Here is a 13,965-nt window from a genome sequence, read left to right as displayed (position 1 = left end):
AACTGAAAAAGTACTTAATTATCTCTTAATTTATAATGAAGAAAGTATTTATTTTAAGAAAACTAATGTATTAGTTGTTCTTGTTTGTGGGTTCTGGTTTTATTGCTGTGTGGCACTAAGAGGACATGGGGATGGAAAAGGCTAGCTAGCCATGAACATATGGTCAAAGGAAAACAAAACTTCCAAGGCATGCACCGATAGGAGCCACGTTGCCTAGCGCATGCTAGACGAACCATGGTCCCACTAAGACTACATCCAGATTCGACCGACCAGCCACTCATTCTATGTTTTTCCTAGCTAGTTTATACTATGTTTGGTTGCCAAGAAAATCAAGTTAAAGATGAGTAAAATGACTGGTTTCCATTAGAGAGAATTTCTTCATTCATTTCACAACCATATTTTTCTTTTTTACAAAAATGTCTCATTATGCATCAAATATTTATAATTAATACTAAGCGATAGAAGCTTTCTTCATCGATCGTCTCCTTTCATTTATCAAATATGCATATTCCAATATCACAATCTGTTCAACTTGTTCCCTTCTTCTCTACTGCTTTGCAACAACAGCAACGCCATGTCCTAGTTACAACAATTATTAGCATCAAAGCTTGAGATTGAGGCAGCTCCTTGTTGATTATATCTATCTTCATGACTCAGTTGTGAAGCAACAAACTTATCAAGGGTTCTCCAATCAGTCATTTTCTTGGTGGTGGTGTTGTTGCACATTCTTTTCTGATAATCGTCTTCTTCTTCATAGTTATTATTATTCTCTGATACGATAGGTATCGAGCTTGGCTTATTCATTAATGGAAGTGAAGGACTCTCTAGCTGAGGAAGTTCTATAAACTGATCAGAGTAAACAAAGTTGTTCAAATTATCTGCCTCTGTCGTCTCTTGCTTGCACAAAGGTGAAAAACTCGGGGGTTGCTTCGACATGTATTCCATTGGATCAACCATCGAGCTCAGACCACTTGGTTCATCGTACAAGTAGATCGAGTCCCACCCGCCACCGATGCTCTTGGCTTGTCCACCGGTGATTCTTTTCTTAAAGCTCGACAAACCACCCATCCTTCCTCCTGCAAAAACTTAAAAAGCTAAATGAAATTGAAATGAAAACTGAAAGCTCATGATATTAGTACTAATAACTTTTTTGACTTTTTCTTTTGGGTGGAAGCCTTCTTTCTATACATTTATGTTGCATATCAGTATAAATGGTCTTTCTATGGATACCAAAAAGGACTGGTTCATATAAATTCTATTAGTGGAGTGGGGGCATATTCGACTTCAGCTACATGGATTTATATTCGATGATATTGATAGTGTATAAATTCATATATTTTTAGAGGATCGAATGATATAATACGTAAATAAAATTATGATTTGAAATATTAGGCCAAGAAATTTAAGAGCCTGTTTAAAACTACTCAGAATGTTGGATGACCATGATAATACGAATACCTTTCTCACTTTAATCAATAACTATTGCTCAAAAAGAGAGGTACGACAATGTAGAAAGTGATAAACTGATAATCAAGGAAAAAAAGTGAAGTAAAATCATATGTGCTTACCTGATGAGGTGCATTGTCGTCGGATTCAAGCCTGTATTCATGCATGATCCAGTCAGTTTTCTTCCCATTCGGAGCTCTTCCTTTGTAGAAAACGAGAGTCTTCCTCATGCCGATGAGCTTCGATTTATTATCGTACACCGCCTTGTCCCGCCCCGTTGCTTTCCAGAAACCAGCCATGGTTGCTCGGTTGGTCCTTGACCCCGTCGGATACTTCTTATCCTTGTGGCTGAAGAAATACCACCCCTTTTCCTCCTCATATCCGATCCGGCATCTATCTGCACTTGTATATATAAAGTTTAGGGTTAATTAAACATGTGCATCCAAATCTAGGGTTATTAGATTCCGGTGCAAATGCCAAATGGTAAACCATAATCCCTAGGTGTGGGTCGGTCTTAAAAATCTGAATAAAAGAAACGGAAAAGAACCTTGAAGATCCCAGGGTTCGATCCTATAGAGATCGATGTCTCTAATAACATCGAGATCGATCTTTTGTGAAGCGACCTTCTTCCTCAGGTAATAGCCAACAAGCTCTTCGTCAGTGGGGTGGAACCGGAATCCTGGTGGGACACTTGACTCCATCATAACTGTTGTTTCTGCATCAAATTCACCACTCTTTTATAACTTCATCATCTCTAAATCATAACCAATAAAAACTTAGAGAAGGAAAAAAGGTTGAAGAAAATGATATTGTAAGCACAAATCGAAGGGCCAGTTGTGACAGGTAGAGGTTTGAGCTAATGATGCTGTCTAGTGTTGGGTGAATGGTGGAAATGATAACTTCTAGAACGGGGTTTCCATCACTAAACTTTTAACAATTACTAAACAAAAAATTACTTTTTTCTTTCAAATAATATGTAAATAACTAATCAAAGAAATTAAACTGCTCTGCGACGTATAGTAAGTTGAAGAATGGGAGACAGGAAAAAGGTAGACGACGCCAGCTAGCTATAACAATTAAGCACGCCTTGTTTCAAAAACAAACAAAACGAGAAAAAACTTCTGTTTGATCGGATCAAAGCCTGACAAGGAGTAAGAGATAATAAACTATAAAGAGAAAAAAGAAGAAGAATGAAGCACTTGCAGAGTCCTTGTCTCATTGAAAGTGAAAATGGAGTCTGTCAACTTTGTCTCTTTGTCGAGAATTTCCATAGCATTCCTCAAGCTGACACTACTAGGTTTTGCTCAAACAGGGGAAATGAAAGAAGCTCCATCTCCAATGAAGTGTTGGAATATGCAAATGACGACTAAATAAACAAGCGGCTGATGTAAAACTTGTGCAAGAAGGTGACATGAGACGACGGTGCTGGAAAATTCAAATTGATTTTCCATGAAAAATTCAAAAGCTTACCTGGAAAAACTGTTGTCGTGGAGTTAAATTATTCGTTCCAAGGAATTTGGAATGGAGAGATGAAGAGGGCAAAGGAAAGAGACGACGACGACGAAGAAGATGCGAAGAGGGAGAGGCATTAAAGAATGGAGAGACAAATGAGAAAGAGAGAGGGATAAAAGATAATACAAAAGGAGAGGGGCAGGACCGCTCGATTGCGCATGGTTGATGGCTGTCCCCAGGCACTATCGTCTTCCTACACAAATTACTTACGCCCATTATTTTATTTTCGTTATCATATGAAAATCAATTAAAATATATATATAACAGCACAGCAAATATCATCTTCTCCACCTAAAAAATATGCTCGTTATGACACGAATACGTTAATACGATAATTATTTTCTAAAAAACAACAACACCCGAAGCAATAGCCAATAAGCTTCATGAGAAAACACAACTAGTTGTATATGTACCTCGAAGAGACAACACGTTCGGGAAAGAATATAGCATCGACATTCAACCTCTACTTGTGGTAAAAGTCTATATATTTTAAATCTTACATTTTATAGAGAAATCATAACTTGTTTTATAAAAATTATTATATATGTTTGCAGTGGTAAAAGATAAAATAAGATGTTGAATTTAGATAAACAGATTTTAATGCTTATTATTTATGATTATGTTTGATATACATGTATATTTGTTGAAGTTCTCGTAGGAAGTTATTTGTATGTCTTTTGTTGTATTTGAACATGACAATGATTATGTTTGTTCTCTTTCTTTCTTTTGGATGGAGAACCATTGTGAAACGTTTCCCTTCTTATATGCCAGGCGTCGCCGCCAAAGGACCGTCGTTGTCCATTCCTTCCCTCACTGCTTTCTTCCAGCTTACCGGGAAAGTTCCTTTTCTGTTTCAATTCCCTAACTGAGGTTCATGCTGATGATTCATGCATGGGATAACCCTAAAGAAGGGCGTGACTTCACTAGGCGTACGACAGTCATTTCAGGTTGGCCTTCAAATGATTTACCGCCATGTATTAGGTGTGGGGGAAGGAACATATACATATAAAGTTGATTGGAAAAATATTGGAACCCACGTGGCGGATACTGGTTGGATGTTTGAGATTGTTCTTTACGTAGAAGATAAACAAAGGAAAAGACAAAACTCAATTACTCAACGACCCCACTTCCACTTCTGATCTCAGTTTCAGCTTATTATTGTCATCTAAAATAATCTCACAAATTACATATTGTCTTCCCGGTATCAAATTGATTTTTGGGTAAATTATTTTTTTTGGTAGAAAAATTATATAGGTCAGGGGTGGCTGTTCGGGTATACGTACGATCCAATTGATATTTATATAAAAATTTATCAAATGTTCATTAAAAGTGACGATAATAAAATTTAAACTTAACCTTACAAATTTAAATTTTTAAATTTCTATTACTTATGTCAATACTCGTTGTCTTAGTAAAATTTCTTAATTTAAGATATATCTACATAATATACATACGTTTTATAGTCGATTGATCCTTGTAATTTCTCGGACTAATAACAAAAAGAAAACAGACCCCGAGTCCATAGCCGAACTTCATTGGTGTTCTCAAAGTGACCAACCTCTGGTACGATTGGCCCAACGGTAAAAACTTCAACATAAGTTTTTATTAATCGAAAAATAAATATATTTATTAAATATATTAAATTTTAATAAAAACATTATAATTAGATAAGTAAATACGAAAAATTTAATAATTATTCATCATCTATAGTAGAAAATTCAGCTCTTTTCCTAGTATAATTCATATCTATAACTTGGTCAAAAACTAAGGATCCATTTATTTCACGAAGAACAGATTCTGGAAAATGAATTCCGCAAAATGAATTACATTTCCTATAAAATATTTTCTGGAAATCATTTTACGTGTTTGAATGATGTTGTATAATTCATTTTTCACTAATTAGAATTTTTTTTAAATATAAACATCAAATACATTAAATAATATTATTTATTAATAAAATAATAATAATATTTTTAAAATATTAGAATAATTTATTTAATATTATTTATGTCATTATTATTATTAAAATATTATATCTATAATTTTTAAAAAAATATTAAGAGATTATATTTTATTAAAATAAAATTACTATAAACTATATTAATTATTTATTAAAATAAAATTATATTATTGATTATATTAATTATTATTATTATAATAATATTATTAAAAAATTAAAAATTATAATATGAAAATAAGAATAGTATATTATATTTTAAGGGATATATTTTATATATTCAATAATTCTATAATATTATTTTTATGACATTAATAATAAAATTAATTTTATTAATAATTTATTATATTATTAAAATAAAAGTATAATATTATATTATTAAAAATATAATTTAATAATTAATAATTTTATTAAAATGATACTAAAATATATATTAATAAAATATATAAAATAAAAATGTTTTGAGTGTTTATGCTTTTTTGTTTTGAAAATAACCAGGATATTATTTATCGAAAGTCGTATCAACAAACGTCTTATCAAGTACAAACTGAAAAAATACAGTCGTGACTATCGAAAATAAAATATAACAATTGAAGACACTAAATTTTGTCCTTCAAACATTATATATATAATATATATTTATATTATAAATTATATTATATAATATATTCAGCTATATATAATATATTTATTTACATTTTTTCCTTTCTTTTCAGGCCCAATTGATGCCCACAATACCACGATGGTCCAACAATGACCCAAAGACCAAAACATGTGGTCTAATACACGTGACCCACTGGAGCTAGGGTTTCCAAAACCCTAGCAGTGTCCTCTTCTGCGCCGCAAGCTCCCTCGCCTCCCTCTTCGAGTTTTACGGCCGTCAGTCTCTCAATATCTCCGAAACGTCCGACGAACGAAACTCATGCACATATCACCAACAAACACATCAAAACATTAGTGTTTTATTCGGTTGTAAACACCTAAAAACATGATTTATTTTGCTATAAATAAGTGTAAATCAAACCTATTGGACTACGAACTTCATATGAAATAAATACGAGCAAAGTTACGAGCAAACTATAACAAAAAACAGAACGATCTTCGCAATATTTTGAGAGAAAACCAAGGTAAAAAGGCTTACCCTTTTCGATTTTTGGCTTGCATGTTGCCTTCTTTAAGTGTATGACCCAACCGTCAATGAGATGAGGGGGTGGTGGTCGAAACATTTTTTCTTAGATCTACGCATTTCCGAGGCGTTTTTTAAAAAACAAACTTTGTTTTCGAGTAGAGGAGGAAAGCAGCTTCTTAAAAAATATATTTTTTTCGTGTTTTGCCGCCGATGATCAACAATTGATGCTGGTCAATGGCGGCAGCGAGGCGGCGCACACGACTGGTTGCTGGGTTCTTGAAGAACCACGATGGTTGTTCTTCCTTTATGAAGAACAGACGAGAGAATTATGAAATAAGGGGGGCTTTCGGCGTGAAGAGAAGAGAAATGAGAGTTTTTAGAAAAAAATTAGGTTTTATACGCGACCCGCTGACCCGAATGCGACCGCGTGTCGACCCGCTCCACGCAAGGGATCCGCGTGTTTTTTATTTAAAATGAAAAAATCTCATTTTGGTCCCTCGTGGTTTTAATCCTTCCATTTTACCCCCATACTTTAGCTCTTGAAACCGATTTGTTTCTAATTTCACCCTCAAACTTTGCGTTTATTTCAGTTTCATCCTTTTTAATATACATATATTTTTCTTTTTTGTTTCATTTATTATTTATTCCTTTTATTATTATTATTCTTTAGATTTATTTTTATTTTATTTTATTTTCCCTCTTATTGTATTTCTTCTTAATATTGTATTATATATATATATATATATATATATATATTGTTATATATTATTATTATTATTTCCTAATCTTTTGTTTATATGTCGTGTTATATATATATATATATATATATATATATATTACCTTTTTAATTTTAATTTATTTTCTTTATTTATTTCTTTATTTACCATTTACTGATTTTATTTATTTATTTTCTTTACTTTATCTTTGTTTTATCTTATTTTATTTATGTATATTTTCTTATATATTGCTTATTTCTTTCATTTTCTCTGTGTTTGTTTTAATTATGCAATTTACTTCTCATCTTTGCTCTATCTTTTTATTATTTATTTCATCTTCTTTTTCCCTTTCTTCTTTATTTTGTTGTCTTTATTTTTATTTATTTTCATCATCTTTTTTATCTAACACCTCGTTTTCATTTTTTAAGGATCTTTGTTCAATTAATCAAAGGTAAGTTTTGGATCGTTATTTTACCTTTTAATTTAAATTCACAACTTTCTTAATTAAGACAACTGGAAATTACGTAGTACCGAAAGGGCAGTTCAAGGGTGCTAACTCTTCCTTGACTGTAACCGACTCCCGAATCTGACACATCTTTGGTAAGATGCAGATCAGGTAAGAAATAAGGTATCCGATCAGCCCATTTTTAATAAAATAAATGATCGGTGGCGACTCCAATCCATATTTTCCTAAGTCGAAGCCCAATTCCAAGGCCCAACCGAAAGACGATTCCGACAACAATGATCGCTTAGAGATAGACTGATAAACAAAACCATTAACAGGTGAAGCAACGACATACATAAACTGAACACACCAACGACTTTGAGCATCAAACATGAAGGAGATAAACTTGAAGAATAATCGAAATGACCAATAAAGAAAACAATCTCCCCTTAACAACAATCTCATTCGACACATATATGCGATAACTAACCTCGGATTACATAAATGAACTGTCTTGTAAAAACAAACAGAGGAACCGACATCAAGAAAGCAATCAACCATGTATTCAGGGAAAATAAAAGATCAAGAAGAAGACAAATAAAAACAAACCTGCACCGAGAGTCCAAAAATATCGATAGCCATGATTTCCTTTACAAAAAAAAGGACCACAAGAAATTATTATTGTAAAAACGATAAAATAGAACTAAAAATGACAAGGTGGTCGCTGAAGTGCTGCCATGAACGAGGGGAATTTGAAAACCGCCCAGCAACCTTGTAACTTCCGCATAATACTTTTTTTTAACTTCTACAGTGTTTATTCTTTAAAATGAAAAGTTTGTAAAATGACTTATCTTTAATAAGTCCGTAAATTATTTTCTAGAAAATGTAAAAAATTCAATTGATTACAAGTAAACAAACACACTCAAATTTGAATGCAAAAACTTTGAAGCAACCACAGCAATCAGTAATGTAACAGGCTAAACACGCCACCAGAATGGTCAAGCTAGCTGTCCTGCTTGATTACTGATGCTATGTTGTTATCATGAAAAAGAGTACTTACGGTCCCTAACTAATTAAACCAAATTCAAGACATCAAAAACCAAAACGATCCAAGTTTTTGTCATCGTAATTCCAACGGCAGGGACGACGTTTGCGAGAAAAATATGGAATTTGTGTTGTTTGAGTATTTTAAACGTACAACCCAGGACCGACCCGATTTATAAGCCTTTTATATTATGAATTAATATCAGATACATTGTGAATGAGATATTTTAATTCTATGAATAATATTTGATTTTTATTGATCGACGATGATACCAACTTTAATATTGATCACCGATCGTCAGTATTTTTTTATATCATATCTTTATTTTCTTTTGTTTTTTTTTCAACAAGTCTACTTGTGTTAAACATTTTCATCTACCTTTATAACAAGTGTTTTTATGTTTTTTTTTTTTGCATGTTTTTCGATTCTTTGGTTTTTTTATTTATATTTTTTCTACAATTGATATGACATCGTCACGATTGATTAAGATGACGTTTATCTGATATCTTGTTTATCTTCCCTACTTTGGACCCTCAGATTGGATTTGGATACCCGATTTGCGTTCGTTGATAGTTTTTCACGTCTCTCGAGTTTGATTTGCAATTTGTCAGTGGTCTTTCAATAGCTTAATATTCTTTTTGTGGTTCGTTTGCCGATGCGATTAGATCTGTTTGTATCTATATTTGTTCGAGTTTCTTGGTTAGATTTAATCTTTCTTTGTATAATTCTTATGTGATCTTAAGTTGCTAATTTTGTTTCAATGATTATAGGAAAAATTTCTAATTATATGCTTAATTTACGATTATGATTGTAAATCTTTATTGTAATTTGGGATATTTCATATTTTGAATAAAATTAGTTGTTTCTGTCAAAAAATTCTAGGAATAATATTTAAAGAAAAAAAATTCTACAAAACTCGATGAACATTACTGAGCACCACTAACGATAAACATCGTTGAGCATCATTAGTTTAGTTTATAAACATTTAAAATTCTAAAGGACTCACTACTGCATAATTATAAATTGATTAAGAATCTAAAGGTGAATTATTTAAAATAAAATATTAATTATATTATTTTTCATAATATTTTAACAATAATTGGATCAAGTATCAATCTTAAATTAAAAAAGATTATGAAAAACAATGTAATCAATATTTTATTTTATATAATTTATCTTTAAACTATAACTAATTTATATTTATATGTTGAGTCTATTAAAATTTTAAATTTTTATAAATTAAATTAATAATGATCATCATTGTTACTTAGCAATGATCATTAAACGTAACAAATTCATCCTTTAAAAGATAATTCTAGTTAAGAAGTTTTAGTTTCGCCAACAGTGTATGCAGTAATTTTATCAACTTTATATAATGATTATTAAGTAATCATAAAATAATTGTGGTTATAAGAGTTAGCGTAAGCAGCAAAAGAAGTTCCGTTGAGGTCCAATCAGGATCTTAAATCCCTTTTATAAAGCGACCCCTCCAAACCGGTTAAACTCACGATATAATACTTTCAAAATAAATAATTCACGAGATAATGTACTCCCCATATTATTTGTTGAAATAGGGTGAAATCAGTGTGGCCGTAGGTCGCCATGCCTTCCGGGCGACCTACTACGTCGCCGGCTTCCCTGAACGTCTGCATGTGCCATGCACGTCCCCAACACCCCAACATAGGTCGTCATGCACTCCATGCACGTCCCTAACACCCCAACACAGATCGTCATGCACTCCCAGCGACCTACAAGGTCGCCATGCACTCCTAGCGACCTTGTAGGTCGCCAAGCAGTCCCGACGACCTAGCTGGCGACCAAACTTAACCCTGCTCGCTGGCGACCAAACTTAATCATGCTCCCTCGTGCATGCATTGTATCCATAGCTGGGAGATTCCTGCATCCATAGCTGGGAGATTGTAGTCAAGCTTTAACCCTCTGTTCTCTTATGCATGCGTTGCATCGATAGTTGGGAGATTCATGCATCCATAAGCGTTAATTTAGCCGCTAAATGCAGCAAATATTATTGTTGAATTACAGCCTTTCAACGCTCAATAATTACACGATTCAATGCTCAATATTATTTGCTTCAACAATCAAATTTAATGACGCTCAATAGCTTTTCAACATGTGTTGGGTGTTGGGGACGTGCATGGAGTGCATGGCTACCTGTGTTGGGGACGTGCATGGCACATGCAGATGTCCAGGGAAGCCGGCGATGTAGTAGGTCGCCCGGAAGGTATGGCGACCTACGGTCACACTGTAGATTTCACCCTATTTCAACAAATAATATGGGGAGTGCATTATCTCGTGAATTATTTATTTTGAAAGCATTATATCGTGAGTTTAGCCCCTCCAAACGCTCATCTCTCTCCCTCAATCAGAGAACTACACCAGACCCTTCCAAGTGCGACTGTTTAATTTATTAAAAGAAAGAAAGAGAGAAAATAACAGATGGTTTTAACCAAACTCTTGAACTACACTCGTATACCACTCAATGCTCTTCTCCACTCTTCATTCTAAGGTGTGAAACTCAAGCTTTATTTCATGGGGGCATCGATGACCGACCATGATTGCTTTGCACTTTTTTTACATATATACATAAGTATTCATTTAGGGTTTTCGGATTGGTGGCGGTGATGAAGGTAATGAAACTACATATTCATTTAGGGTTTCGGAGGCACCTTTTATTATTTGTCGGATGTTCATTTGTTGGCCTGTATTCGATCCTTTCCATACGGACAGATGCAGCAGGGAGATGTTACATTCCAGAGACTGATGTGATATATGCCACATTTCTCACAACAGGTGGAACTCTAGAATAATAGATGCATGATGGTCAAAGGTGAGAGCTGGAGGGGGTCCTAGAAAGCAGTGGTGTGGTTTTTACAATGGGATTTGGCCACTGCTTATGGAGTTCAAGTATACAGGGGGTCCAATTCACATTGATTGCAACGCCTATGAATTTGACTACATCTCTCTTGCTTTGCTTTTTCGTTACAGAGACAAAACTGGTTTTGGGTTCCGAGTTTTACTACAAATTTGACCATTTGATTGCGTACAACCTTTTGTCAAAGAAGTCGTCTTCTTATCACGCCCTTTATTCCATTTTAACAAGCTTGATATGACCTCCAACTACAGCGATTTTTGGAGTACATACTGAGTGTCGGCACCGATATTGTTTCACAATTGAATTTAAATCACAAAACACAATTATGATGTGACAATTGGGTATTCGATCCAGTGTCTAATGAGCACAACAAACTCAAAAAGCGTAGGTAACATAATTATTAAAGTTTTAAATTTCATTTTGATTTTATTTGAAAAACTCGTGATGCAATTTGTTTGATGAAAGAAATAAACTGAAAAAGAGAGTATGTGGTGGGGAATCTCACATCAAAGCTCATCACTAAGTTCATCACTGTTTCCAACAGGAGGGGCAGCGACAAGTCTCGTAGTACGAATATTGTCGCATGTTCAATCTGTATATATATGAATCTTCTTTTGTTAATTTTTGACTTAAGGTTGGAATCTATATTAAAAAGACTCATTATAATATTTGATTTCTTTCTCATCGAGGAATTAGATAATAGGGATTAGGGTTAAGTGAAGATAAAAATTTAGAATTTGCGGGAGGGTTTGTGACTGTAAATCTTTATAATTTCAATATTGTAGTGGATTTGTTTTCCTTTTTAGGATTTTCCACGTTTTCAATCTTATTTATGTTACGCATTGTTATCTTCTCAATTATCATAACACTAATATTATGTCCATTACGGATATGATCAAAGATATTTCACGAGAAAGCTTTGTTTTGCATTCCACTGTTGTTTTCAAACGCTACAAGAGCAAAATGACTCATCACAAGAAGTTTGTGGATAGCGAAATCAAATGATTAAACTTGGATGGTTTGTCCGCATTACTCATTATTTGCCATGATCGTTTCTCCATCGATGAAGTTCTTTGGGGTTGTTTCTTTATGCGAACTCAAACCGGGGGGGGGGGGCTTCTTTGATGAAAAAAAATACGTGATTTCGCCTCCAAGTGAACGTGTGGTTCCTTCAATGGATTATGTTCGAAAACGAATTACATTCTCGCTCAAAGTAAGTTTAGATTAATCATCCCAGGTCCAACTTCATTATAACAATTTGTTCCATAAGTACGATCGATGAACAAGAGTGTTAAAAGTCGATTTTTTTGTGATGAACAAGATTTACTGAATACAATGATGAAAGGTGATGGAATGGTTGTAAAAAAAGACTTCAGTTTTACCCTAAACTGTATCACGAATGCACTAGATGTGATGTTGTTATATTTTGATCTAAATTACAATTGGTAATTAAGTTGGATTTTATTGTAATTCTAGTGGTTAAAGGTTACTTGGTAAGTAGGTTAATTTGATAAAGTAAATATTTATTTTAGACAAGAATTCGTATGGAATAAGAATAAATTATGATATTAAGCTATTGAATTGAAACACCAGGTTCTCGTTGTGGCAGGTGAAGATTCGGGATGCCTTGCACAATTGGACTTAGATGATGCATTGGAAGAGTTTGATAAGAAAACATTGTCGGATTGGACGAATGAAGAAAACCGTAAGATCATAAAGTCATATCTCAAATTCGTTTTATCAAATAAAATATTACAGGATGCGTTGAAAGAAAAAAAATGTGCTTCTTTTGGGTGAAGTTGGAGCAAATATGCATACATAAATCATTGACCAACAAATAGCACTTAAAGCATTGTCTTTATTAGCTCAAGTTGATGAAAAGTTTGTCTCTTGAAGAGTATCTGACCTCATTCAAGGAAACTGTCTCTGATCTAAAGACCTTAGAAGTGAAATATGATCAAGAAGATTTAGGATTGATCCTCTTTTGTTCACTATCTCCTTTCTACTCATCTTTTAGAGACACAATTATGTATAATATTGAAACACACACTTTTGAAGTGGCCTACACTTGTTTGAAGAGATGAGGCATTTTGTATCTAATTTCGAACCCTCAGTAGAGGGTCTCGTGGTACATGGATCAACTAGCTCATACCATTAAAGAAAAGATGAGCATTCTTTTAGTAAGAAAGTAGGGGCATATCAAAATCTTCCAACCGAAGTAAAACTTGTCACTTTTGTAAAAACTTTTGTAAAAAGAAAGGTCATGTTAAATTGGAGTGTTACAAGTTACATGATAAAATTAAGAGAGAAGATAAAGAGCAAAACTCCTAAAAATCTGGTGAGATTGGTGTAGCAGAGGAGTGCGATGACGGAGAACTCGACAACTCTATAACAAGTGATGAGTGAATACCTTACTCTGGTAGCAGTTTTCATATGAGTCATAATCGTGACTGGTTTGCGACGTATAAAGTTGTATCTATAGGGGATGTATTTTTGGAAAACAATGTCTCTTGTAAAGTCGCAGTTATTGACATAATTATGATTAAGATGTTTGATGCGATTGTTTGAGTATTTGATAATGTGAGAAATGTTCCATATTTGAGTAGGAATATAATTTTGTTAGGTACCCTAGATTCAAAATGGTACAAATTCTTCAGTGAAGGTGGAGCTATGAAGATTTGCAAGGATTCTCTTGTTGTAATGAAAGGGCAGAGAAAGACTATCAAATTTCATGTTCTACAGGGTTCAACAACTTTAGATAATGCAACTGATGTTTCTTCCATGTATCAAATAACATTGTTACTAGTAAAAACGTCTTGACTAAA

General features: G+C 33.4%; 1 pseudogene; it reads right to left on the bottom strand.

The window, feature by feature from the left end:
- Positions 1-488: 488 nt before the first annotated feature.
- Positions 489-2,234, bottom strand: LOC120153062 (annotated as a pseudogene).
- Between the last annotated feature and the right edge of the window lie 11,731 nt (positions 2,235-13,965).

The sequence above is a fragment of the Hibiscus syriacus genome, unplaced genomic scaffold (genome assembly GCF_006381635.1).
Source record: "Hibiscus syriacus cultivar Baekdansim isolate YM2019G1 unplaced genomic scaffold, ASM638163v2 tig00111098_pilon, whole genome shotgun sequence".
In the NCBI taxonomy this organism is placed as follows: domain Eukaryota; kingdom Viridiplantae; phylum Streptophyta; class Magnoliopsida; order Malvales; family Malvaceae; genus Hibiscus; species Hibiscus syriacus.
This window is presented reverse-complemented; position numbering and strand designations above follow the sequence as displayed.